At 35.8% G+C, this 24,269-nt stretch overlaps 1 protein-coding gene and 1 pseudogene across 1 annotated transcript in view; both read right to left on the reverse strand.

Moving 5' to 3' along the window:
• The window catches only part of GBE1 (1,4-alpha-glucan branching enzyme 1), a 306,336-nt gene that overhangs the window by 103,495 nt on the left and 178,572 nt on the right, over positions 1-24,269 (reverse strand). The window lies entirely within an intron of this gene.
• On the reverse strand, positions 7,547-8,418 carry LOC138091184 (large ribosomal subunit protein uL18 pseudogene; annotated as a pseudogene).

Here is a 24,269-nt window from a genome sequence, read left to right on the forward strand (position 1 = left end):
GGAGTTATAAAACTGCATTTAACATACTTGGCTGTAACAATGTGAGTAGACAGATTCTTGGTATGAATAAATAGAAACAGAATTTCCTGTGGTAATGAGAAATAATAATGAAAATGGAACATTTAATTAAAAAGTTCAAGTTATGGGGAGCGAGGTGGAAGGGGGTTCATGTTTGGGAACACATGTAAGAATTAAAGATTTTAAAATTTAAAAAATAAATAAATAAATAAAAATAAAAATACTAACTTCTATTTCTCTAAAAGGGCTTCCCGGATGGCCCAGTGGTAAAGAATCTGCCTTCCAATGCAGGAGATGCAGGAGACATCGGTTTAGTCCCTGGGTCGGTAAGATCTCATGGAGGAGGAAATGACAACCCACTCCAGTATTCTTGCCTGGAAAATCCCAAGGACAGAGGAGCCTGGAGGGCTACTGGTTCATGGGGTCGCAGAGAGTCGGACATAACTGAGCACACAGCATAATGAAACATTGCTCTAAAATGTTCTTGTTCAGGTGCTAAGCCATGTCTGACTCTTTCATGTCTGACCCAATGGACTGTAGCCATCATGCTCCTCTGTCCATGGTATTTTCCAGGCAAGAATACTAGAGCAGGTTGTCATTTCCTATTCCAGGGGATCTCCCAGACACTATTCAGGGACTTAATTTGTGTCTCTTGAGTCTCCTGCATTGGCAGGTGGGTTCATTACCACTAGTGCCACCTGGGAAGCCCAGGTAACCAGAACTATATACATGAGTAAATGCATGGACACGATCCAGAAATCAAACTTGAAAAAGAGCAGGTTATAGAGAGGTAACAGTATCGCTGCAACAATGATGTAGCTTTCTTTTTCGTTTTTCTTACACTATGTAAACTTCCAACTTAAGGTTGACAATGTATTTAATTATTATATAAATATATCTATTCCAAGTCACTGAAGTTAAGTTACAAGAGGACAGCTGGGCTGGGAGTCTTCTAGACAATCTCCAGATTTCCTGATTCATTGGGAAGACCTATGGGACTTAGCATATAGGCATGTTCATGGCTATGATTTATACATTCAGTAGGATAAAAAGCATAATGGGCAAAGAGAAAGGTTCATGCATGGGGCAAAGTTCAGAGGAGTCTAGATGTAAGCTTCCAAGAGTCCTTGTCTCCTGATGGAATCACACGTAATTCCTCTAACAACAAACTGTCACAACACTTGTGGAATGCTGTCTACCAGGGAAGCTCATTAGAAACTCAGTTCTCAGCAATTTTAAAAGGGGCTAGTGCAATGACACCCCACTCCAGTACTCTTGCCTGGAAAATCCTACGGATGGAGGAGTCTGGTAGGCTGCAGTCCATGGGGTCGCTAGGACTGAGAGACTTCACTTTCACTTTTCCCTTTCATGGATTGGAGAAGCAAATGGCAACCCACTCCAGTGTTCTTGCCTGGAGAATCCCAGGAACAGGGGAGCCTAGTGGGCTGTTGTCTATGGGGTCGCAGAGAGTTGGACGCGACTGAAGTGACTTAGCAGCAGCAGTGAAATCTTACATATATGTTAAAAATCTAAATATAAAGGACCTCCAATGTGAGGTACTCCTGTTTTGCACCCTACCTTCCAACAGTTACATGAAGGATGAACTTATTAAGCTTATACATGAATGAAATAGTTCACTGAATCTAAGATCTGTCTTTTAAATAGAACACCAGAACAAGTATAAGGAATATATACTAGTGAAAATATAAATTTCTGAAAGATGTCTATTACTATTTCTACTATCATAAATTTCAAACTCAGCACCCATAAATTGCATTTTCCTTCTTTGAGGGGGCTGAGAAGAAGAGCCCATGATGTATTTCAAATTATGACTGAATTACAAATATTACTCAATGAGCTCTGCAGTAATAAATGAACTGAATCATCTCAATTGAATGGTTTGCCTTGAGTCAAAGTAGGAAAATGTCTGGCAAAGGGTACAATAAAAAAGGCAATTTACTTTTTCTATTTCAAAATGTCATCAGACAGCCTGTAACACAGTTGATATATCCAGTTGATTAGAGTCCCATAAAAATTTAAAGCAGAATTTAAGAGCACTGTTTTACTTGGTATGTTATAGCAGACAAGGTAGGACTTTGATTTTAAGATTATTCCACTGACACAAAGCCTTTAAAGTCTATTCATAGAAACCACAAGATAGCCTAGTTGCCAAACAATTGGAGGAGTTAGATGTTAACATTTAGAAGGGGATGCTAACAAGTACATATTGAGAAGCCAGCTTGAATGTATTTGAGAAGTAACCTATTTTAGTTATTAGCTTTCTATCTTAAATCAATTAGCATATAAATTAGAAACAAACACTATGTCATCTATACTACCTAAGATCAATTGATTGGCTTACTCATGTATTTTATGAAGCAAAAAAAAAAAAAATTTCAAAAACTGAATGCAGCTGACTTTCCTATAAATCATAACTACTAAAAATGTTTAAATCACAGGTGTCTGATATAGAAACTGAATATATCAATGAATAATATATATATTTACAGATTTCTGGCAATCAAAATAATCAGGATTCTAATTGGTGTGGATGTCTGAAATATCAACCTGTAATCAAGTAATGGGAATTTATTAAGAAAATTTTGTCACACACAGATAATTCTAATATTAAGATTTTTAGGAAATATCCCTAAAATCAAAACTGTTGATTGTCTCACATCTTACAGATGAACTTTACAACGAAATAAAATATAGTCAAATTTTCTTGGCAAGCAAGTATAATCAGATGTAACAATATTTATTAGATATAGTTACATTTTCTAATTCAAAACTATTTGTGGACTGTTGTATTTATTTCTGGTCCTGAGTAACTTCTAGGATTTTCAAAATCAGAAACTTATTCCACTAGATGTTACTAATTGTACTAATATTGTATAGTAACAAGTAGGAGACATTCAGTTCAGTTCAGTTCAGTTCATTTCAGTCGCTCAGTTGTGTCTGACTCTTTGTGACCCCATGAATTGCAGCACGCCAGGTCTCCCTGTCCATCACCAACTCCGGGAGTTCACTCAAACTCATGTCCATCAAGTTGGTGATGCCATCCAGCCATCTCATCCTCTTGTCGTCCCCTTCTCCTCCTGCCCCCAATCCCTCCCAGCATCAGAGTCTTTTCCAATGAGTCAACTCTTTGCAAGAGGTGGCCAAAGTACTGGAGTTTCAGCTTCAGCATCATTCCTTCCAAAGAATACTCAGGGCTGATCTCCTTCAGAATGGACTGGTTGGATCTCCTTGCAGTCCAAGGGACTCTCAAGAGTCTTCTCCAACATCACAGTTCAAAAGCATCAATTATTCGGTGCTCAGCTTTCTTCACAGTCCAACTCTCACATCCACACATGACCACTGGAAAAACCATAGCCTTAGTCGGCAAAGTAATGTCTCTGCTTTTCAATACGCTATCTAGGTTGGTCATAACTTTCCTTCCAACATTACTAAGTAGTATATTCCTCTTAGCTATTACACAGTCTTGGAAGCTGAATTGCTATTTAAAAAGTACATCATAAAACCATGAAGCAAAAGTTACATGTTTTGATCTGGGTATTTCAACTGAGGCAGCAGATTGACCTTGAACAAAGAAAGCACTTTCAGGTTGTTGTTGTGGTTGTTTTTTAATTTTTTTATAGAAAAAGTATGGCATGTCAAATAGAAGGACAGAGTCTTAAATCATAATGAAAATAACACTTTCTTAAAGGAAGATATTCTAAAACGTCACCACTGAAAAGCAGGTAATATCTTACTATTTACACTATTAAAATTTTTTTTTAAAACTTCATCTGTCACTATAGTTTTAATTAAATTAGACAGTAAGGGAAAAATGCTTTTTACTTTATCATGAAATTATACTGTCAGTCAACTAGAATTTATTGAGAAATTTTTTTAAAGATGAAAAAGTACAAAAAGTGATTATTCATATCTAATACAGTATAATAGTATCATCTATTCAATATGGTAAAATGCATCTGGGTCTTTAGAAACAGAATTATATTATAGCTACTGTATATATTAATTTTAAATAACATTAGGTAGCAAAAAGCACATGACTATAGTGAGACAAAAATCTTAATTCAACTACTAAAAGTCTGTAATAATATAAATTTCAAAACATTGGTTTTTATTATGAAATATGGTTTTCAAGTTTTCTTTCCAATATCACATTTTTTATTTCAACTTATATAACTTTATTTTATTTAAATTAATATATAGTTTAATCATATTATATCCACTGAGCCCTGGTTATCTAAATTCAGTATTACAATAAAACAGTTTCTTTCCCTTAAGGCCTAAATTGTACTTAGCTTATTAAATACTGAATTAAAATTAACTCCATTTATATTATCTATAAGTCTAATCAGGTATTCTCTAGGAAATAAGTAGGAATGGATAGCAATTTTACTTTTATATGCTAAATGATTCCAATTATACTTTTAATAAAATAAGAATTCACATTGAGAAATTTTCAAGTCTCCTTTTTCTCTAAATTTATATTCTTAACAAGCTTGGTTGCCTGCTCAAGTAAGATGAGAAAAAGGTACACTTTATGGGAAGTATGTATGTACGTGCATGGGGCTGGGAAGCGGAATGGTAAGGGACCTTCAGTGAAAGTAAAAGTTTTTCAGTCTGACACAGGAAAACAAATAAATCTAAAGTAACTAACAATCCTCTATGATAATGATTACAATGTGATTAAGAAATTAATAAATTTTCATATTACTTATTTATAAATTGATTTATATTTCTCTGCCTTCTCACAAAAATTTCAAAGCATTAGAGCAGATAAAATATCCTATTAACATTTGGAGAAAATTCAGAAACATCTTTTTCAAAGTGGAGGGCCCCCCAAAGCTGAGCAATTCAAGGTCCAGAAGGCAGAAAGCCAAGTTAAATTATCTCCTATAATGAAACATAAGGGAGATCTTACATGAAATTTTTACATATTTCATCTGAACAATCACTGCTTTTTTACACAACAAATCACTATAGGTTAGCTAATGACATATACAGATAGGTATATGTCATTATAGGTATACAAATATGCATCCATCTTTTTCAAACAAGATTAAAAATTCCACCTTATATATAAAATGAAGATAATTACTGCTTCAGATCAAAACTGACAGTAACTTAAAATATATAGATATACATTACTGACAAATATTAAACTACAATTGGTAATTAGCTTTTAAAAACTTATTTTAATGGTAAAAGTTTGGAAATACTATTCACCTATCAGTATTTCTCCTTTTTTAGTTTTTCCCTTCTGATTGATTTATTTCTCACAGATTAACTGTAATTATAATAGTTCTATTGTAGAAAAAAACATTCATGATTTGATAATTTTCCATCATCTTATTAAAATTTGTAATTAGATACACAATGTTGATTTACTTATATTTAGCCAGCTTCATTTCAAAAGACTGACTGGAGGCAAATTAAAGATAAGGTACATATAAATAGCATCAGAAGTAAAGGAGAAGAATATAAGCTATGGAGAACAAAGGTCTGTAGATAAATAAATATAAAGCATCTGGGAATTAATTCTCTTTCCTAAATAATTTCCAAAATAATTATGATTTTATAGACTCTACTGACTGTAAGAGGATTTTCCTTGACTATTCCTCTTAAATAACAAATATTTTAAGATCATATTCAGGAGAAATATTCTTTTAGTCTATATAAAGTTATAGATATTTACAATACTAAAAAAGGTGCAGTGCAGCAGTGCATTAAGTAGACAAGCACTCCGGGCAGATGAAGAGCTGGGAAATACCAGTTGCACGGGGACAGATAAAGCAGAAGGAAAAGAACAGCACCTATTAATAGTTCTTCAGGAAACTGTGTGTACATGCCTCTGTGTGTGTGTTCTGAAGGTGGGAAATTGAAGCAAACTTTTATGGGAAGCTGCTATTTAATCATATTTAAATTTCAACTACAACTCCTTCAGCAGTTTTCAAATTTGTACTAATCTTGCTAATTAATATATAGTTCTCTAATGTCTATTTGTACACATTCCTACAAACAAAGGGAGTTAGCATTTAGTGCTTTGGCTAGAATAAAACAGAAAATATGGGTATTACATAGAAAAGAGAAAGAAATTCAAATTCACAGACTGTCCACTGATTTCTAGTCCTCACATATTACGTAGTCTCACTTACCAAGGCTGTAATATCAACTGTGTGTTTCATGGTTGGAGAATCTGAGATTTTCAAAAGTTAAATAAAATGCTCAAGGTCACTCAGCTAATAAACACAGGTGGAACTCAACGTTCTGAGTCCAAAATCTCAACTCTCAAGTATACTATGATAGCATGACGATGTGTGAGTAGCTTTTTATTTTTGGCAATTTCCTTGGGTCAACAATTTTTTAAAACCACATACTCATAGCACCAACATGTGGTCATGTCAGTTGTATAAGTTTAGGCAAGGCACATAACTTCTCCAGGCCTCAGTTTTCTCAACTGCAAGATTGAAGATAATTTTAGCACACTCCTGAAAGGGGATTAAATAAGATAATGTGTCTAATGTGATTAGCAGTGTCTAAGATACAGCAGGATAGATTAAGGAGAGCACCTACTAGATGATAAGAGATTTTAAATGTATTCTAATACTTATAATATGTTTCCATACTGAAAATAAATTTTCAAAAGATGAGCATGTGTCAGCTAATATAATAAAATAAGCCTTTTTTTTCTAGTGGACTCAGCAAGTGAGTTGTTACACACTCTAGCAGATTCAGACTTCCATGGCCATCACTCTAAGCCTTATTTTTTAATTATGCATTTACTTTTTTCTGGAATAGTGTGGTGCATTCAACAAATATTTCTTGTGTATCTGCTTTGTGTCAGGCTCAGTGCTAAGTGCTGGTGATACAGTCATGAATGGGAAGCATACAATACTCATTGCATGGAGTTTTGTGTCTAATGGGAGAGATAGACATTTTTCAAATAACACAATGCATTTAATTACAACAGTGACTGATAACACAGAAAAAAGTATGGTAGTATTACACTGCAATGAGAAAGGATCTGTTAACACAGTATGGAAAAGGAAGTGAAGCTCCTAAAAAAAAAATTACATTGAAAGTGGAGGTCTACAGGATAAACTGAACAATGTATCATCCAAACTTATTGGAGATCAGCTTAAACTTAGTTCAGAAGAACTGTCAATCACTTCTGACAGGCACAGCAGGAATATATTTGTATGATATACTATCAGTTCTGAAGTGTAACTTTTAATATGGGCCTCCTTTCAAAATCAATTCTAATACAGTCCATACAATCACATTTTATGGAATGCTATCTAAAATATTAGTCATCAAATGAACAGGCGAGAGCCAAGGAAAAATAAGAAACAGTTTTATGTGGGAATTTTGTGAATGAACTCTTAATATTATTCATTTGTTTGAGTCCTATTTCTCCAGAATTTTCTCTTCTATTTATTTATTTAACTTGGTCAATAAATTTATTATTGTCCTTATCCAAAAAAATCTTCATAGAAAATTATGCTTTGGTTTATCAGCTCCAGTGGCCTGTTCCTGAGCTCTGTGTAGGCTTACCTTCTTCTAAGCTACTCCATCTTTCTTCTGGACATTTGACACTCTGAGATGGTTCTACATCTTCTTTTAACCTTATTTCTTGGGCTTCTTCTTATGAGGAGATGTTTCTTTGCTACAGCATCATGAGCTTTCTTAGGTATCTCCTCAGTCATATCTAGAGTCACATTGTTCTTTATGTACTGAGAGAATTATTTCTTGTAAGTACCTTCATCTTCTTCAATCAGGTAACATGTATAATCTTCAACTTCCCAATCTATGATGTGCTTCCAGTGTCCTTCTACAAAGGATTCCTTGCTTTCTGAATCATAATCAGAGCGAGAGACAAGTCTTCATCCACAACTCCCTTCAGGACCCCAAACCTTTACTTCAAGTAGTAGTTCTGGCAGCCCCGCATCCAAATAGCAGGTGAAGGCACCAGGTTGACTATCAATGGTCTCCATGTCGTATCCATCTTCAGTCACCCCCACTTGTCCTTCACAGATCTTGTCCACATCAAACCTAGTGAGAAGTCTGAGGGTCAGCAGGCGGCTAGTCGAACAGGTCACAGGATAATTTTTCAGGGCAGCCTTCATACCATATTTTGGAAGCTCACGAGCATAAGCCACACAAACTATCATACCTCCTTCTATACTGAAGAAGCAGTCTGACAAATGGTATCTCTGTTGGTTATGTGAACTATCACCCTGTATCTGGGTGTGTTGTACTTGTTTATATCCTGGATTACCAAGCATTTCTGAGCATAGTAATCAGCTTTACCCTCCATCTTCCTCTAAATTTCGCTCGGTGTCTCTTGAAATAGGCCTTATTCTTGATACCTTTAACAAACCCCATCCTGAACTGGACTGAACATAGACCAGACCAAAAGGTTTATTACATTAAATAATGTGTTTTAGGGAATAACAGAATTCTAGATGATAGGAGAAAATAAACACACATACTAAGAAATGCAACCATTCAGCACCTCCCAAAAACAAATATAAGAATTGTCCATTCCTCTTCTATCCCCAGACTCTACATATTACTCAAGTCTTACCATAAGCTTCACGAAATCTCCCTGACAATTCTTTAGTTAGCATGAAAGACACCAGGAGACAAACCAGTTCTTGTAACCAGTCTTCCTAACACAACCATAAATGTCTATGTGATAGAAATCATGTCCTATACCTTTTTTAAAAAAAAAATAATTTTAAATAAATTGACCTGAACTGAATTAATAATCTACAAAGAAAGCTAAGAAACTCAAATAAAATTCAACATCAACTCTGAAACAGTAAAAAAAAAAAAAAAAAAAAAGAAACCAATACACATCACTTAAGAAATTGTTTCCAGAGTAACTGAAACAGGAAATGGAAATTAAGGGAAAAAACTCTTAACTACATTGGAATAAATGCAACTTAAAGTTTATAGAATCAATACTTTAGATACCCACAAATGTGGCTATATAATTAGTATGGTGTAGGCTTCTAGAAAAGATATTTTCATAAAGAAAACTAAACAAGAAATTATTTGGAATGCTCAAATAAGATTATCCTCTTCTTTTTTTTCAGCCATAGTTTACAATCCCTGTTTAGGGGCCTTTTACAACATGTTTATCACTATGAAAAGTCAAATCATTAAACTCTTCACTAATCATATTTCCTTATTAATGCATAAATTTGTGTAAGTTTTAACACACGTGGGCATTCATCCGAACATACCCCAATTAAAAAAAATAATAATATATTCTGCCTCTAGTGAGAACAAATTCAGATTGGTCTGCATGTATAGCCTACATTGAAATAAGAATGCTTATGATTAAATATTGAAAATTTCCCCAAACGTTATATAAATCTCTGGTGACGACAGCAAAAGAAAGAAACCGCAAAAATATCAGTATCCTTAAGGAAACATCAGCTTCTTTTTGTTTGCTCCAGTTATAAATTTTGCATCTGTGCATTGCTGCCTAGATTTTCAAAGGGTTCTACAATAATTAATTTAACAGTATACCCATGTTGCTGTAATATAGCCAAGAACTTTTACATATATATAATTTATAATATCCATATGAAGGACAGATTGAGATCCAGGTTGAGATGGGACTTATTTAAAAATAAGGGCTGGGTCACTCTGACTGGGCAGGATTTTGACCTGAATGGGGGATAAAAATCCGGTCTACGGCCCTGGTTACAAGGTCTGATATGATCAAGCACCAGTCTAATACTGTGATTAGCTGCTTTCCACTGAGTACCAGCGACAGCGGCCTTCTTTCTATTCCTTAAGCACAACCAAGCTCAACTTAGCCCTAAGATCTTCACATCTCTGGTTGGAATTCTCTGCCCGAGTTGGACCCAAGCTCAAATATCAAGCAGATTTTAATCAAATATGACCTCTGAGAGAATTTTTCTATCCACCCAGCGATCATATATATATATAAACTATGTCTTAAGCAAGGAATGTTATAATTATGTTCATCTATGACTAGTTTTATATTAGCTCCTAAAGTCCCTTGGATCTAAGTCTGCTACTTTTACTAAAATTAGTCTTTGTTGATGAAAATCACCGATTTGGATACTTGAATATCAGCAGGTTACGGCTCATAAGATCACCAATGGTTTTTTGGGTTGCTGGTTAGCTCACCCTTGTCAAACTACTCTCTCCACTAAGAGGGAATCTGCAACCTAAACAGACCATAGTCTGCTTGTCTGTTATACACAGATTAGGGGCTATGCCACATTGAAAACAAACAAAAAAAAAAGCAGAAAAAACAAACCTTTGCACAATGCGAAAGTAAGGAGAGGCACTATCGAGTTCAATCCACTGTGCTTCTTCTCTAGAAAACTATTCTTGAGAGAGATTTTATTTAAAAATGTGAATTCTACATGTTATTCTTTGATTAAATTAGGCATTTGAGGAAAAGCTACTTATTTGGGCATCTTCTCCCTTTCAGAAAATCACTCTCAAACTACACTTTCAATACATTTTTCAACCTGCACAAAAGGCCAGGGAGTAGGTTTGTGACATCTGCTTTTTGGCCGGCATGTATACTGCCATTGTGAACAGGTCCAACTACAAGACTCAACAACCCTGCAAACAACAAACAACATGAGATAACCGTCAGAGTCATGATAAATCTGCTAACTCCTGAAGATGATATGTCTCCTTTGGCTGCTGCCAGTCTGCCTTCTGGGGAGACAGGGGAAGAACAGAATACTACCCTTCAATGGGAATCTATAATGAGTCACATGCTTTATCCATATAATCCTGTTTAACCTTTTCTTTCCACTCATATGAAGGGTTATCATCCTCTAACTACAGATTAGGAAACAAAACAAGAGACTTTATGTGATTTACCAAAATCACCTGGACAGATAAGTGAAGGACTGGAACACTTGTACAGATCTGCCTGACTGTCCTCCATCTAAAATGGCCAAAATCTTTAAAGTCAGGCAAACTTTATCAACAGACACAGCAACTATACTAATGATTATAGCTCATATATTTCCTTGCCTCCCAGATTATCTTCTAATTTTTGTTGCCTACATTTTTTGTTTTATGTTTTTTGCTTTCTCTTATTATCATCCATATTACTAGCATATCAGTGTAGCTCATGAAATTTTGGCTGTATCACAGGAAGTTCACAGAGGAGCAATGTGCCACTCCGCTTGTCATTTTAAGTTGCCATTTTCAGAGTCCATTTGCTCATGGATGTTTCCTTTAATAATTACCATGACAATGTATTTCATTGTTGATATTGTTGATTGCTAATGGCCAAACCTACTTTGAAAATCATCATAATATAGGAATTTTAATGCAGATGTTAGATACTATAAATATATAAATTGCTCACAGTTCAGTTTAGTTCAGTTCAGTCACTCAGTCGTGTCCGACTTTTTGCGACCCCATGAATCACAGCACACCAGGCCTCCCTGTCCATCACCAACTCCCAGAGTTCACTCAGACTCACGTCCATCGAGTCCGTGATGCCATCCAGCCATCTCATCCTCTGTCACCCCCTTCTCCTGCCCCAATCCCTCCCAGCATCAGAGTCTTTTCCAATGAGTCAACTCTTCGCATGAGGTGGCCAAAGTACTGGAGTTTCAGCTTTAGCATCATTCCCTCCAAAGAAATCCCAGGGCTGATCTCCTTCAGAATGGACTGGTTGGATCTCCTTGCACTCCAAGGGACTCTCAAGAGTCTTCTCCAACACCACAGTTCAAAAGCATCAATTCTTTGGCACTCAGCCTTCTTCACAGTCCAACTCTCACATCCATACATGACTACTGGAAAAACCATAGTCTTGACTAGACGGAACTTAGTCAGCAAAGTAATGTCTCTGCTTTTGAATACAGACCACAAATAGCGTAAATTAGGCACTTTGACTTGTCACTAACATAAAAATGCGATTCAAATTCATTCACAGCCAGTTACATGAAGGATAAAGGGAGGAAAAAAAGGAGAGAGAAAGGATATAAAGTTTAAGAAAGGTGAAAATGTGAGCAGAGAATGAAACAGGCACATAAACAAGCAGAAACGTCAAGAAAAACAAAGCTATACACAAAACTGAGTATTACTCTGAAGTATAAATTTGTATCCTAATTTGCTGATTTTTTCCAACTGTTATGACATCCCATGTTACATGTCTGGCCCATCGGTTCAAACTGACCTTCGTTTCACTACAGCCATAGCAGTACCAAGCGAGCAAGCATGTCTGTACCCAATGCTTCCACATCTGTCCATCACCATCCAAGAATATAATTCCTTGACCTTCGATAGAGCAAGCTAATCAAAGTTCAGAGATCCTTTGTTTCATAGATACTTGTTAGTCTTTGCCAACAGCTGACTTTATGAAAAGTGTGTCTCTTTTAAAGATGAAAGAGAGGAATATCCAGTTGAAGACAATTGCATTTTGTGAATATTTGTAATGTTTACGGATAAAAGGCCTACATTTGTTTCTCATAATTCATAAATACTTCATAAGGAAAGGCCTCTTTGAAGGCTTATGATCATATTACAAGGCAGATATGATTCTGATTAATCGAGATTGCCTATATATTTCCACTGTAGCCTTTAACAGACAAAAGTTTGAAAGTGGCCCAACGACCTCTAAAGTGCTGTCATCACAATGTCTGGCTGAGGGAAAATGCAATAGCTCTTCAATGCTCCAGTGTTTGTTGCTACACCTGTGATGGCAGGTGGCTCTTCATGAAAAGCAAAGCACCACTTTCCTCCTCAGTGGTGACCACTATGTTCCACAGCAGGTCAGCGGACCAGGATGCTTCAAGTTCAGGTTTAAACTTCTGAAGAACTGGATTGTGAGCACTAACAAGTTCCCAATTTAGCCTGTTAAAAACATTAAAAACATGGTCTGCTTTCCCTCCCTTAACATGCATTTTCCTTTACTAAGTATAGCAGGAGATTTAATCTAGTGACCTTTGAGAATTCAACTTAAATTTAAATGATAGATTTTAAGATTTTCCAACTAGACATGTATTGAGGTTTGAAAAAATAGTAATCTTCCCAGTATACTCCAGGGAGAATAAACGAGGTAAAACAAACCAAAGAAATGAAAAAGAAATATCACTGAAAGAGTGATTTTTTTTTTCCCCCATTACCTGGTACACACATTATTTACAAGGTGAGAGATAGAATCGAACCAAATCTTAATATGCTCAAGGTATTTTACAACAATTGCACTTTTCAGGTATAAAATAAATAGAAAACAGTATGGATACATTGCAGGCCTGCAATAGCTAGGAAATTTATGACTAAAATATAATATGATAGAGTCAGAACTCATCTGGTATATTAAATTTAGAACTCCAAATCTAAGAGGGATATAGACAAATTCAAGTTTGCTAATAAATAAGAACTCAAAACCACGTAATGCAATAGGAAAAACAATTGGGGAGAAAATGGCAATACACATTCTGCAAATAGAAAGAGCCCCAGGGTATTATACTCAAAGGCACACCATGTAGAAAAGTGATTGTATCTGTTTTGTGAGTGTCCATGGGTTATAAATTGATAGACAGATTTTTAACCCAATATAACAACAAATTTCCTAATGGAGAAACCTATTCAAATATGGAATGAGCTACCTCATGAGATGGGTTTCACAGTACTGAAGACATCTAAGAGCAAGCAGAAATAGAGATGCTGAAGAAAAGATTGAAGATAAACTATGTTACTGAGGTCTCTTGAAAGACTTGAGTCTATGAATTTTCCAGTAAAGAATTGTCTACAATGGGAGAGATTGATAAAGAGAGCATCTCAGAGTCAAATAAATACCAACATACAATAAATAACATCATCTAGTAGCAGAAGTACTTTGGCCACCTCATGCGAAGAGTTGACTCATTGGAAAAGACTCTGATGCTGGGAGGGATTGGGGGCAGGAGGAAAAGGAGACGACAGAGGATGAGATGGCTGGATGGCATCATGGACTCGATGGACGTGAGTCTGAGTGAACTCCGGGAGTTGGTGATGGACAGGGAGGCCTGGCATGCTGCGATTCATGGGGTCGCAAAGAGTCGGACACGACTGAGTGACTGAACTGAACTGAGTAGCAGAAGTAACTAAAACATAGTTTATAAATGCTTGTTTGATGATGAGTTAGGCAATACTCAAGTATAAACAAGGTGACAAGTTTAAATTGTGAAAACCAGGATGTTACTGATGAAATTTTTAGAAAATGTATTGAGAAAAGAACAATGATCTGCATTAGGTTTGGTGAAAAACAAACATTATCACAAATCTTAATAAAATATGTTCACCAGTACTAATCCAGCACTGATGGGAAGAAAGAACTACTAGTTGGTAAATCCAAATTCTCCACTTATTACAGGTTGTAGTAGCACCAATCAGGCAGAAATGGTCCATAAGATGCTCACTTTACCGAGATTACATATTGTCTAGGACCAAGCAATGTTTATAGTGTTAGTTTCATGCTCACTTTAAAAATCCTTAAAATTACTTACTTGAATTCAAAAACACTTTAGAATAAAACAAAGGTGACTTTCCTACTGAACACAAGGGTCCTGACTAACTTTTAAGGCATATACTCCATCTAATATTATTAGATCATTTTTTAAATATGAGGTTAGTGTGAGTGTGTTCCCTATACTCAGTCTAAACTATGGAGGGGGATAGCAAACTCTAAAGTTGAGGATTAGTTCAAGTCATGGTGATTTTAGTGGGCACTGATGTTTTAAGACTGCAAAAGCAGCAGATGTCCTGATCTGACTATTTAAACAAAAATTACTTTAAAAAATTGTTTGAAAAATTATTACCTATGTCAATCCACTTTTTAAAATGAAGACTACTTTCAAATACCCAGGAGAGGTAATAATAAACAGTTATTAACATTTTCATGTACTTTCCTTGAGCTAATGTGTTTCTTATGTAAAGAGGTTTCTAAAAAGATTTAATTAAACTTTTGATTTTGAGATAATTGGAGATTATCATGCAGCTACATAAAATAACAGGGAGAGATCCTGTGTAGACTTCACCAGTTTCCCCAAATGGTAACATCTGAAAAGCTAGGGTACAATATACTAGCCAAGGTGTGGCACTGATACACTCAAGATACAAAATTTCATCACAGGTGGCTCTTCTGATAGCCTTTTACATTCACATTGCAAAAGAAACTTATGTTTCTTAACTTAACTAATGTTCTCTTAGAAATCTCTGAACTTGTATATGAGATACTTTTAAAAGCATGACCCTTCAATTTATATAAAAATAATGAGAATATATCTATAATGTTTCCATATAAATTTACAAAAAACATGATGGTTTTATGGTCTTCTCCTATGTCAGTCCATGTTGAAATCAGCATTAAAAAAAAAGCAATATATGATGTATACATTTATAATTAAATTTATAATTATAGGTTATTATACTAATTAAATAAAACTGATAATTAGATTGCTTATTACTGTATTTAAGTACATATTTCCATATTCTTATATTTATATAAAATTATTTATAAATCAAAATAATCATAGCAGTTAATTATATGCCATGATAGATATATGACAGAGGATAGGATGGCAGATTGGAACTTACAGGTTATTTAACACAACAAACATTTCATTGGGGTGGGTAAGATAAGTATATGATAAAATTGTGACTTTATGTGGAATGGAGAAAAATTATAAAGTAAATAATTATTTATGTAATTGTTTGAAAATTATCCTCTAGGTTAGAGACTTTCACATTTAAAAATTCTTTAGGGAGTTAATTAAAATAGAAAAAGTCATCACTTCACAAAAATAAGATCAAGAGATTTAATTTTTGGCTTTGCATGTTTATTTTGACATTTTTAACTGCATTTTAATATAAGGAAACAAAATATCATTTCATATTTAAAACAAAGATTTCATTTTTTTCAGTAGGTCTCAGAGTAAAATCTTTTCATCATAAGCAAAATGGTATAGTGTTAAAATGTCATCACCATTAAAATATTTACAAATTGATGAAATGAAGTATTCCATACTTATGAAGAACTTGACTTTATAAGTCAGAGAGTATAAAAGAAAATAGATCATGATTTTTTATTAAAAATATCGCTTTAACAAATTACTTAGGGCACAAACAAAATTAAAGCTGAATGAAATGAAAGTGTTAGTAACTCAGTTGTGTCTGACTCTTTGCCACCCTGGGGGCTGTTGCCCACCAGCATCCTCTGTCCATGGATTCTCCAGGTAAGAATACTGGAGTGGACTGCCATTCCCTTCTCCAGGGGATCTTCCTGATCCTGGAAATGAACCTGCATCTCCTGCATTGCAGGCAGATTCTTTACAATCTGAGCCACAGGGAAGCCCCTGAATTATATAAAGCATATGAATTAAAAAGGCTTTACTATATGGTAGTGTGAGAAAATAAAACTATTTCTGAAACAGAAATAATTTTTAATATCAAAAGCCAAAAGCAGAACATCCTGCATGAAAATATCTCATGAAATGTACAGAATAGTCTCTCAGGATATATATATATATACACACACTTTTATTTTAGGTACAATTCTAATAGATGATAAGCATTAATTGGAGGGCAAACATATGCTGTTGGAGTACAGTCAAAAGGCAGATCACTGATGTGACATGTTGTCTAGTAGGAAAGAATAATATGGGGATTTTTTCAGTTATACACACACACACATACATTATTAGATCTATGTATATGCAGTATTTAAGTAAGAAGGTAAAGTCCAGATTAAGTCTATTGGAATGAGGCAGGCAAGAGGACATTTAAAGGGACAGGGGTGAGGATAGAGACTGTAGAGCTTTTATAAAGATTTCCAATAAGAGGAAATAGATATTTGGTCATGAAATACAAGACAGAGTATAAAGCAACGTAGAGCAGGGAAGGCATGCCAAAGGAGAAGGGATGGCATGGATAAAGACACAGAGTCTTGGTACCTGAGAGAAACTGCACTGTTGAATTTAAAGAGGTAGAAAGTGATCAGATAAGGACTTCCTGGTGATTCAGTGGTAAAGAATCTGACTGTTAATACAAAAGACACCAGTTAGATCCCTGGGTAGGGAAGATCCCCTGGAGAAGGAAATGGCAACACACTCCAGAATTCTTAAATCCCACGGACGGAGGAGCCTGGCAGGCTACAGTCCACAGGGTTGGAAAGAGTCAGACGTGACTTAGCTACCGAGCATGCATGCACAAAGTGATCAGACACTTAATTTCTGAATTTGCCAGAGACTTGAAATTTATCCTTAAGACCTAATACTTTAAAAATGTGATTCTTATACCCATAGGGCTTCAGTGAAGATGCCTTAGTGCCAAGTGGACAGGAATCATGGGGCTGCTAGCGGTAGCTGGGAAAACACTAGCTTGGTGCCCCAAGACACAGAAATAAATAACCTACTGTGACTATCGCCTACTGATCTCAGAGGCTAAGGGTATACAATAAAGAAGTGCAGTCACACCCCTGTTTCAATTACACTTTTAAAAATAACATTATCTATCTAAATATGCATGTTTGTTGAAAATTTAGCATTAGATCCTTTTGAATATCAAAAAATTGTAATTGAATGTATCCATGCACCCATAGTTTCTGTCCTGGGGACCACAGCATACAAGGAGTTAGGCTTCTCCTCTGACTACGTGACCCATCATCCCCAAAGCAAGTGCACATGTACACACTTTTACAACCACAAGACTTTTTCTTAGATAGCTGCAAACTGAACAGTACCTTTGTGCTGCCTACTGCTAATTGCCATTTTAATCGCCTAGTGCACAATGGCAGTTTTTTGTGCTCAAGATCATTCATACAATCAAGGAAACCCACCTTCAATCAGTGGATTACAAACGGTAAAGACAATATCAAAGAAATATTTGGGACCATATTTGAGATAGCATAACTGACTTGTGAAATCCTGTTTTATGTTTTTGGTTCTGATATGTCTATCTCATATGATCAAGAAAGTATCAATCTATGACATAATCTATAAGGGGGAGGCAGTTTCAAGTGTCAGAAACTCTACAATAGATGCTAGATCTCCATTTTCACTAGAGTATTACATTAGCATTCATCTGTTTAGAAAACAACTGTCATAGGCTGTAGTTTATCACAGAATGATTTACACTTGTCAGTCACACACAACATCTGCATTTGAGGAAGTTTATTACTCCAGCAATACTATGAAGAATGTATTTGGTGATGAGTTGAGTATATTTGAATCAATTATCTCTCAAGCTTACTTGGCTTGTAATTAATTATACCTCCTGCTGTGACTTATTATTTAACAGATTTGCTCTGGAAAACTGTAATTCTTTAAACTTATTCTTTTTTTGTTCTCAACTTTTTGGAAATGTTAACTATATGAAAATTCAAGGAAAATGGAGGGAAAAAAATTATCTTTCAAGCATTTACCAATTGTCCCTCTCCAGCCTTTAAAACAGCTTCCAGTGGAATTCAAAGGGAGACTTGTAGTCCTAGCAGAATTCCAGCCTTATTCAAAGCCAATTTTCTTCTTGGTTCACTGGCAGGTGGGTCCTCAAAATCACTCAAAAATACCATATTATTTCCATAATGATGAAACAACTCTTTCACTCTCTCAGATAACATTTCTATATCTCCTTTCAGCTGGAATTTCCAACACCTGTCTCTCAACTTTTCATCTTCAGCTGACTGTTAAGTGTTAGTCACTCAGTCATGTCTGACTCTTTGTGACCCCATGGACTGTAGCCCACCAGGCTCCTCTGTCCAAGGGATTTTCCAGGCAAGAATACTGGAATGGGTAGCCATTTCCTTCTTCAAGGGATCTTCCTGACCCAGGGATCGAACCCGGGTCTCCTGAATTGCAGGCAGATTCTTTAACCATCTGAACCACCACATAAGTCCTTAGCTGACTGCCTTGACTTTAAAAATAAATGAAAAAACAGACGCAATTATAGAACATTATCAACATCCAATCAAATCTACCACTCTCTCTGCTTAAAACTCATATACTCTATCTCCTTATTATATCAGATTAACTATCCCTACACTTTTCCAAGACCAATCCTCTATTCATACTCCAAATCCCTTCTCTTCTCATATCAAAGATTTGTACCTACAGTTATCCATTCTGACTCAGCAATTTTCCATTCTCTACTGGTACAACCATATCAGCTGAAATATCTCCTACCTTAAAAGAAACTTTTTTGACTTACAGTTCTCTATTTCAGCTACCAAAACACTTTTCTATTCCCCTTTAGGGAGTATCCCCTCATAAAAATTATCTGCACTTGCTGCCTTTTCTTTCTCACTTCACATTCATTTTTGATAGAATTTCAGCCCAACCATTCCCATAAAACCCTTTTTTAGTCCAAACAAATGACCACCGGTCCTAACCAATGTTTAATTCTCAATCCTCATTTAACTTAAACCCAGCAGCTGCAGCTGGCATGGTTGAGCCCTCCCAGCCTGTCCTCCTTTTTCACCTACAGATCCTTCTTCTTGACTTCATCACGTGAGAGTAACTCAGGGCTCAGCAGCCAGACCACATCTCTCCTCATCATCACTTTTCAGGTAAACTGATTCAACCTCATAGCTTGAAATATCTTCTATAAAGAGATGACTTCTGATTTTAATTTGCTAGCCCTAATGCCTCCACTGAGTTCCAGGTTCAGATATTTGACTGGCTACTCAACATCTTACTTTATATGTCAAATAGTGAATAGTGAAAGTCGCTCAGTCATGCCCACCTCTTTGCGACCCCATGGACTAGGGCCTGCCAGGCTCCCCTGTCCATGGGAATTCTCCAGGAAAGAATACTGGAATGGGTAGCCATTCCCTTCTCCAGGAAATCTTCCCAACATAGGGATCAAACCCAGGGCTCCCATATAGCAGGTGGAGTTTTTACCATCAGCGGAGAATAAACTTAATAAAACCAAAGCAAATCCAAACTCCTTCAAGGAACCTACAAGGTTTTACATGATCTAACAACCACCAAAATCTCAGGGTTTTCCTAAAAATATCCCTTGCTTACCATTCTACATCTCTTGCCTACCTTTGAACACACTAAGCCCGTTCCCCCACATGGACTTCACAACGCATTCTCCTCTCTGTTCACTCAACCCCCAGGGTTTCATAATGTACTTTACTTCATTCAAGTCTCTGTTTAAATACTACCTCTTCAGAAATTGTTATCTTGACCACATTAAAAAGACAACTACAGTCAACATAACATTGAACACTTCTAGCTGACTTTATTTTTCCTCATGGTACTTGCTACTATTTGGGAATTTTATTTTGTATTGTTTTCCTTCCCTATAGAGAGGGCTCAGAGAATTAGGGTCTTCTCTGCTTTTTTTTACTGCTTCCTTTCCAGGGTTGAGAAATATTGTGTACATAATAAGTACTCAAAAAATATTGTTAAGTTAATTAATTTAGCTAAGTCAGCACCTATGTGTGCCAGACTTATTTTTAATACATGATTCTAAGCAGATTACTTTATCATCAACATGTGTGTACATGGCCCCCTACTCCTAACATTCATTTTTAAAAGCGTGGACATTTAGTGTTTTATTTTATATACTATATTAGTCAATTTTAGTTGTGCTGTGATTATGAACTATAGTTAAGAGCAAGAAATCAAGACATTCAATAGTCTATGACTAACTTGTTTAAAATTTTGGATTTTAGATGTCTGTACACACATTTGTACATGTATACAAACATGTACATAATAAGAAAACCCAAGACAAAAATCTAGTGCATACTGATATAAACTAGTTAACATCTACAGACCAATATAATTTATAAACACATACAACACAAGAATCAGATTTCTACTTTCTGTAGGACGTTAATAATCCTTCAAGAAGAGTGGATAAAAGGACCAAGCCTCCCTGTGGCTTATTCCCAGTTTCTCTGAATTTCCTAGCTTTATGCTTAAATGACTGCAAAGGTTTACATTTCTTAAGACAAACTTCTAGCTACAACCAGTTTTTTTCTAAATACAGAAATAATCAGCACAGCAGGGAAATAAGCCAATCACTGGGAAGGAAAAAAGGAGAGAAAACCAAAGCTCTGCCCCTAGCAGACACAGACCCAGATCTTCCCCAGCCTCAGAACTTTAATCCCCCTGGTATTGTGGAAAAAAAAAAAAAATGAGTGGAGGAAAGAGAAGGGAAGGGGAGGGGAAAAAAGACTGCAAACAAACAAACAAATGTTTAGCTCCTGCCTCAATAAGAAACATTCTTAGGTCTTCACCTATTCACAGATGACCATCTAACTTAGACAATAGAGTATTTGGTTCTGAGTGAGGTTCTTAACTTTTGTATTGCCTATGTGTTAATATTTTATACCTGGTCTGGCTGTGGCAAGTGGAGTCTCTATAATAAGACTTTTAAAAAGAACATAGAGATAATTTTCTCTTAGCTCTTTGCAGAAAGTGATTAGCAAGAATTTAAAAAAAAAATTAAATCCATGGCTATCCTCTCTTAAATATAACAGAGTGTAAACTGCCAAATGTACAGCTGAGACCTATGAGACAGACAGACAGATAAAGAGATGGATAGAAAGAGAGGGGACAAAGAGAAGAAGTTGGAAAAGAATAAAGGCAGCCAGTTAAATCTTTGATACACTGATAACAGTAGAATGATACTAATATTTTGTTTAAGTCAGTGTGAATCCTGAAGGAGGTTGTATTATTGCTTACTGTTTGAGAAAATAATAGTACAAAAAAAAGTTTCATTTCTCTAAAATATACACTATATAAATGTACTATTAATACATGTTGATGGGGGTTTTGAGAGTGATAAGAGATGAAAATGAAATATTTAAATAAACAATTAAAATGATAATACGCCCTACTTGACAAAGATAAACCCATAGCTTGGAAGGAGACATGCTGCTTCTGCTAAGTCGCTTCAGTCGTGTCCGACTCTGTGTGACCCCAGAGACGGCAGCCCACCAGGCTCCCCCGTCTCTGGGATTCTCCAGATAAGAACACTGGAGTGGGTTGCCATTTCTTTCTCCAGTGTATGAAAGTGAAAAGTGAAAGTGAAGTTGCTCAGTAGTGTCGGACTCCTAGCAATCCCATGGACTGCAGCCTACCAGGCTCCTCCGTCCATGGGATTTTCCAGGCAAGAGTATTGGACTGGGGTGCCATTGCCTTCTCTGAAGGACTCATGCCTTGGATGCCAAAGAAAAAGCTATCCTAGTTCCATCCCCTAACTACCATGAGTTGCTGTCACTATACTTTTATCTCCTTTATCCCTCAGGACTAGAAAGTGCTTGACTTACTTAGACACAAATTTGTTGAATGGATAAGCAAATGAATGAATACATTTATGCTTTTCTAAGGGTCTCAAATTAGAATATAATTTGAGTATAAAGGGTCTTAAATTCTAAGGGATTAGTAAATATTTTTATTTTCTATTAAGAACACAAACTACAAATAGGATTCGTTACAAAAATGTTAAATCATCATTAACAATGACTATAATATAGAATTTGCAAATGCACACTCAACAAAATATCTTCTAAAGATGAAATCAAAGGAAAAATAGGTAAGTCATCACTGTTTTAAAATATAAAATGCACATTTATGTGGAAATCTTACCTACAGATTATGATAAGCAAGTGAAGAATGAAAAGAGAAAGCCTTGAGCAAGGGGACATTTAAGGGGACTGATTTTAGACTGCTGAAGTTAAGAAGGGGCTTTTACACTGTGAACTGAAAAATAAATAGGAGCTGGCCAAACAAAGGGAATACTCCAGACGGAGGAAAAAGTGTGTACAGAGGCCCCAAAGCAAGAAAAGCACCAGAGTGGTGAGAAATTAATGAACAAGAGGAAAAGTAAGTGAGGATGAGACTAGAGCCAGGTCCTTCAAAAATCTCATAAGACATGCTAAGGTTTTGGTTTTTTTTTTTCTAAGTCTCTTGTAAGTGCACTGAAGTGCTTCAAGGTCAAAGAAATTTGAGAAATGAAGTATTCTTGTGTAGCACTTACTTGATTCAAAATGCACATTAGCTAATTAAAGATTCCAAGAATTTCAACTAAAAAGATATGTGTTGAGCTTGATTTAACTCGGGGTTTTCCAAATTTACTGGAGCACCACATTCTTCATGTGATATACATTGTTATCCTCCTGAACCTTCCTCCCCGGTGGATCATTTCCCAAAGTAGTCTCATGGATTAATCTGTTGTGACAAACCTGAACGCCAATGTTACTTCAAGAACAAAGGGAAATAACATTTCCTGTATCTGGGAATAAAAGGACATAAAATATTCAAAAAGTATTACTTCATAGAGATAATTGGTTTCATTTTTAGTCAGTTGAACAATTATTTGATAGTCTACTCTCTGTCAGGCTCTGAACTACTGTGCTAAGCAAGAAATGGGGTTACAAGGTACACAAGACCTATACTCCAATTTGAGACCCTTAGTAAAACATAAATGTATTAATTCACTTCCTTATTCATTCAACAAATGTGTGTCTAAGTAAGTCAAGCACTCTTCTAGTCTTGAGGGATAAAGGAGAACCAAGACAAGGGTATCTTTGCTTTGCTGAAGCTCATATTCTTGCGTGGTATGAAAGTGAAAAGAGAAAGTGGAAGTGAAAGTTGCTCATTCGATAGTCCATGGAAGTTTCAGGCCAGAACACTGGAGTGGGTAGCCATTCCCTTCTTCAGGGGATCTTCCTAACCCAGGGATCAAACCCAGGTCTCCCACCTTGCAGGCAGATTCTTTACCAGCTGAGCCACCAGAGAAACCCAAGAATGCTGAAGTGGGTAGCCTGTCCCTTCTCCAGGAGATCTTCCCGACCCATGAATTGAACCAGGGTCTTCTGCATTGCAGGCGAATTCTTTACCAGCTGAGCCAAAAAGTACACTAAATAACCCAATCCAAAAACTCGTATAAAGAGAAACTGCAATGGTTAGATGGATATATCTTCAGGTTTATATGATACACAAATTTGAGATCAACATAGAAGCTGATGTGGAACAAGCCATGAAAAAAGCCATAAGATAATAATAATTAATTCTTATTATGTGCCAGGAACTGTTCTAAGAACTTTACATATTTTTAATACCTCAAATTTCTCAGCAGTTCCATGAGGTAGGCTCCTTAATCGTCATTTTAGAGATGGATATGGGTACTAGAATATTTCAAATTATGTATGTGGCTGGCATTATATTTCTTTTGGACAATGCTCTTCTATATGCTTCTCAGAAGGACTATTGGGTTTC

The sequence above is a fragment of the Capricornis sumatraensis genome, chromosome 1, assembly GCF_032405125.1.
Source record: "Capricornis sumatraensis isolate serow.1 chromosome 1, serow.2, whole genome shotgun sequence".
NCBI lineage: Eukaryota > Metazoa > Chordata > Mammalia > Artiodactyla > Bovidae > Capricornis > Capricornis sumatraensis.